A 5,603-nucleotide genomic window follows, 5' to 3' on the forward strand; every position below is an offset into this window, starting at 1 on the left:
GGTGAGCTCTGAAAATGCTGGCCCCATCGTGGCAAAATATTTCCCTTCAGAGTGTAGCTCTGTGCTTAGTACAGACAGAAACGTGGATGGGGTCCAGGTTCAGTTCCCTTGTCCGTCTCAAAGGATCCAACTCCTCTTTGGACCATGCTTTAGTCTGAAGGCAGAAGATGTTTTGGAATGTAGGAAGGATTCTTTCCTCTTCAATTCTACTTTGCAAAGAAAATACTCACTAGTCACTGTCAGTGTTTCAGTCTTGCAGTTATGGTACTACTGGTGAAAAAGAGGAATTATTGTGAAAGTTTACAGAAAACAGAAATATTCAGTTCTGGAGAAGTACAAAAATAGTTGTAGGAGCTGGGACTAGAACCTCGCGCTCTTCAGTGAGTGCCTGCTTATATTAGTCTGCTCTCTGTACCACATGATGACTTTGTGGGTGCATCAAATGAAAAAAATTTCCTCCATGCTCTGTATAAATACCCTAATGTCTGGATTCAGTTACGCAGATGAAAATCAGATGGTGTGGTACTTGGCTGTGCAGTGCTTTGTCTTCTTCCAGATCTGTCCTAGGTTCAGCCATAGGGATCTGTCAAATACAGAAGGACCAGACTCTTCCTCCCTTTCTTGCCTTGTTTCTCCTGTTCTCTCCAGGCTCGTGGTCAGTCCTTAAAATGAACAGACAAGAAGCATAATCTGAGCCTGACCTTTCTCTACAGAAGTCAAAGAGAAAACTCCTGGTGATGTTCATTAAATTAGAATAGGGCTCCAAGTATTAGTGGAAGAAGATTTTTTGGAGAAGTTTCCTGTACAGTACCCATTATGTAAAACTCCTGCCTTTCTCAAAACTGCTATTGCCACCAAGTCAATGCCTGCCTCAATACTTTAAAACAACATAATTAAAAAGAAGTTTTATAGTAATTTAAACTCAAATGCTCTGAGATGTTGTCTGTTAAGTGACTGAAAGGACAGCTAAAAAGGAGGAAAGAGAAAGATAAATAGGCTTTTCTTTCCAGAATATATGCACACTTGTGCTTTATCCTAGCAAGGATATGTTTAGCAAACATATTTGTAGCAGCTTGTGTCTATGATTAGGCAGTCATTGTGGCACAAAATTGTGAAGACGGAGTTTTTACTCTTTGAGAAATGTTGGTATAAAGAAACACAAAAAGGGTTGGAGATACAAATGGACTTTAATCCCTGCCAACATGTAAACAGTGATGTGACGAAGTTTTCACACTAAATACATTTCTAAACATCTACAGATAGATAACTATTAGTGGGAAAAAAACCCCAGTTTTCCAATAATCAGTAAAAACCGTAAACCCAAATATTTTCATTCCAAACCAGCATTTTTGTTTAAACACGATAATTTTAGAGGCTTTTTTTTCTGTGCTGCAGCCTAGAAAAAACCATGAAACAGACTAAAACCCCCTGAACTGGGCCCCTGGAAAAAAAAAAAAGGAGCTTTTCCATATTTCAAAGTGGCTTTTTAGGCCTCTCGAGTCTTTCTGGCACATCATTCTCAGACCCTTATGGACTGGGATGCTGCCAAACAGCTTTTTTCCCACAAAACTTTAATAAACTTTGAGTGCTGGACAGAAGAGTAGTGCAATTCCCAAAGAGAGATTTCACTACAGGATTCCAAAATGTGTACAATATAGAAGCTACCCTCTGAATGAACCCAGCAATACTTTTCCTTGGATTTCTTACAAATACAAGAAACGTAGTTCTGTGTCTTACACTGGTTTTAGCATTTTGCTTTTTTCTTACCACCAATATGATTCCTAGCACTGTTTTATGAATTAGACATGCTTATTCTAATGCAAGGATACTTTGATTTTGCCAGACATGAAGCCATACTTATATTTACCTATAACCACATGAAAATACTTCCAACTACAAAGTGTTTAGACACAGATGAAGAAATTTACATGAGGTGACAAAGAAAGAACTACAGCAAAAAGATTCCCATTAGTCACCTCAGACTCCTAGTCTGTGCTACAGCTGCTACTCCAGTTGTGGGCAAGAACACTGAACCTGATTGTTTCAGTTAATTTATAGAGTGTTTATACATCAATACACTTCGATCATTTATGCAGTAGGGGATCATTATCACGAGCTTGGTCCTGTTTTCTGAGCCAGCATTCCCAGGTGCAAGTGAGCACTCCTGTGGATTTGGCTGGAAGCTGCTTCCACATAATTCAGAAAAAAAATTGAGTCAAATGGTTAACTCAGTTCTGAAAGAAGACATTGACTCACCTTGTAATTTTCTGGTCCTTACCCTGCTCGCCTGGGCAATGTTTCCACTGACCTCCAGGAATACAGTTTAGCATGTAAAGCAGCAGTTAATTCCATTTCAGTGTGAGTTTTACTAGAGTGAACATAATCACTTCACCCCAAAAGATAAATTCATGGAGGAATACCCATCATTTACTCAAAATGTACTGATTCTCACCTCAGTTTGGCAAAGGCTTGGGCACTTTACCAGGGAAGTGTTGTATCCTTACACTGTCCTTACACCCCTCTCTGAGGGCTTGCTTTGGATCCTCATGGGTGACAGGAAGGTCTGGCTCAGAATATCTCCTTTAGGCTTTTAGATCTTTTTCATCATTAGCACAGAGACAGCTCATACACATACAAAACAGAGCTGGTTAGGAATGTATTAATTTTACATGGAGAGTTAAACAAATCTATTTTTATAGCATGAATTTTTTCCTGTATGACTTCTTAAACAATTACTTTTACTGTCGAAGGGCCTCTCAAGAAATGGGCTTGTTCACTCCCTAAACTGGATGCTACCAAAACAGAATGTTTTAAATCACAGTTGTGCAGTCTGAATGCAATTATTTCACATATAATCACACTACAGCCACAAATTAAATCCTAACCTTGTGATGCTTAAGAGCTCCATGTATTAATCACAAACCACTTCTCTTTCTTGATGCCATATTTCAGTTGCAAGCACATCACTTACTTGGTGATCACAGTCACCTGGAGGTCTCTTTCCATGATTCCATCTTCCCATTAGAGATTAGCTTCTGATTATCTTTTTTAGATGCATTCTTATAATTTTCTACAAATTGATGCCATTTATCTTCTGTCTATATTTATCTTTTTTAAGCTTGATCTGTTCCATTATGTTATTAAAAAATTAAATTGATTTACTTACTTGTTTATAGCAAATCCTTTTTTTTTCTAAATCCCTTTGGGTTTTTTAAGTAATACTTCTGAAAGGTGTCAGGCTGATTGTCCTAAAACATAAATTCGCCAGCAATTCTGGATCATGGACAATAAAGAAAGACCTGTAAACTCCTATACTGTTAAATTTCTTTATTAATACATTACAAATTTGACCTGAAAGGGCTTTTTAAAGCAGTGTTTATATTAGTGAAATTTCTAATGCAACACTCCTGCCACTCCACAGATAAAAACTAATGGTTTAGGTTTGGGTTTTCCTTTCTTTTCTTGTGAGAATGCAGTTTTGGGACTAGAAGCTAGTTTGTGTTAGATTGCTCTTAGAGGATACATTTTTTAATTGGAGTCCAGAAGAGGCTTTGTGTTCTGGACCTTTGTTCCTTTCTTAAAATTCATAATGCAAATCATGACTACCAAAGCTACACTTGATCTATTTCTGAAGTAATTCATTTGGGTACCTGTAACCATGAATTGTAGTTGCATGCCAGAATGTTTGCTGTGCTGCTGAGCAAAGTTTAGGCTCTCTAAGCCAAGCTTTTTGTCTGATAGTGGGATTAAAAATTCTGAATCTAGATTAAAATTTCTTTGGCTGTATCTCTTTCCATCTGTAGTTCAACAGCTCTGAAACAAATCTGTTGCAAATTAGGCATCAAAATCTTCTATGCTATGTGCATCTAAAAGCTTAAAATGCTGTTTATTACTCTCAGTTTAATGTAAAGGCTGCATAAAACCTTTTTCTTCCTTGATTTATTATGATTCTGAAGAATCTTTCAGAGAGCAGTCATGGAAAACAGATAGAAAGCTATTCCTAAAGATGGAAAACTCATTTCAATGCAATCTTTAATTGGCTTTCCCTTGTTAATTTCTATAATCACCTGCACTAAAACAGTCACATTCTGATCACTTCAGCATCAGAAACTGCCCGAACAATTCAAAGTATGTTTGTTGCCATTATAGTGCAAGAGTTCTATTGTCATTACATTGCAAGGGCTCCATACCACCAGAGTTCCATACCCACTTGATGTTTCCAGTAGCAGCTCCTCTAGAACAGCCTCTTCCTTATCCTTGCAGTAACCATCTGACTCCAGTTCCCCCTCAGCCAACCAATCCACTCTTTTATAACACTTGTTCTTATTGGCTACAGCTGTGGCCTGTTAACATCAGGCCTGCTCCTGATCTTTAGTAATTGGCTCAGCTGCAACTCTTTAGGGGATAAGATTACATTCCATACCATCTTCATTTACCCATACTGTATCCCCCTACATATGTTCCCATAGGAACTTTTGTTATAGGACAGTAATATTTAAGGCCAGTTTTAGGCATGGGTAACACTAAAACCTGAAGAAGTGGAAGCAGTCAAGAGTTGAGCACAAGTTAACTCTTCCTGCTTATTGGCAACGATAAGTCAACAATAAGAAAGGATCTCGGAGAGAAGGATAAGATAACAAAAAAGATTTCAAGGGCAAGGACTTGTAGGCACTAAGTCATAAAAATTGGAATTTTCAACTTCCAATTTCTTTATCTTGTGCATTACATTATTTCGAAAATATTTCTCTTAACCTTGAATTTGCACAGTTGTCAGGGTTCTGTAGTTTGGATAAGGAAAATTAGTTAACACTGAAAATTTCTTGCAGATTACTGCTCACCATCAAACTTTTAGGACTAAACATTATAAAGTTGCATTTGTAATATTCCACAAAATTGTTATGCAGCCTATGTTGCCATGGGCTTGCAGAGCATAGTTTTGAAAAAAATTATTAAAGTATTTTTACAACAGGCAGTTAAAGCAGCATTTGGAATAGATTTTCAGCTCCCTGGTGAGCTCAAAATTGTTCTTGAGTTGTATTGTTTGTTTATTTGGGTCAGTCACCCCTTTCCATTTTCCATCTTGGCACCCACTGTAACAAATTGTTGCTAACACATCTGGAACTGTTAACCAGTTCCGTGGGTACCATGGCGAGTCAAAGTAGCCTCACTTGAATTAAGACATAAGCAGTATTTTAAATTAGTTGTCTATGTTCAGTTTTGAGACTCAATGTGGAAAAAAGTCATCTACTATTATGAAGTGGATCTTTGTAAGAAGTGTGACAGGTTGGCTTAGTTAGAGAGCGCTCCTTTCTTGTGACATCCAATTATTTTTCATGTAATACATTTTCCATATTATTTTACTTGATTGGGTTTTTTGCATACAGAGCAACGTTTATGGAATCTCATCCCTGTGGCAAAAACACTGCAAAGTGGAAATGGCTGTACATGAGAGTTCTTATACGGCGTTTAGTTAGAGCCAAATCTGTTTTCCCAAAGCTTAGAGAATACTTCCCTAGAACAGCTAAATATGTAATCAGGACATGATATTTTCTGAAAAGAGGCAGATCCCAAAGGCCTGCATATTGGGAGAATTGTAAGGGGTT

Source organism: Geospiza fortis, unplaced genomic scaffold, assembly GCF_000277835.1.
Source record: "Geospiza fortis unplaced genomic scaffold, GeoFor_1.0 scaffold11, whole genome shotgun sequence".
Lineage (NCBI taxonomy): Eukaryota > Metazoa > Chordata > Aves > Passeriformes > Thraupidae > Geospiza > Geospiza fortis.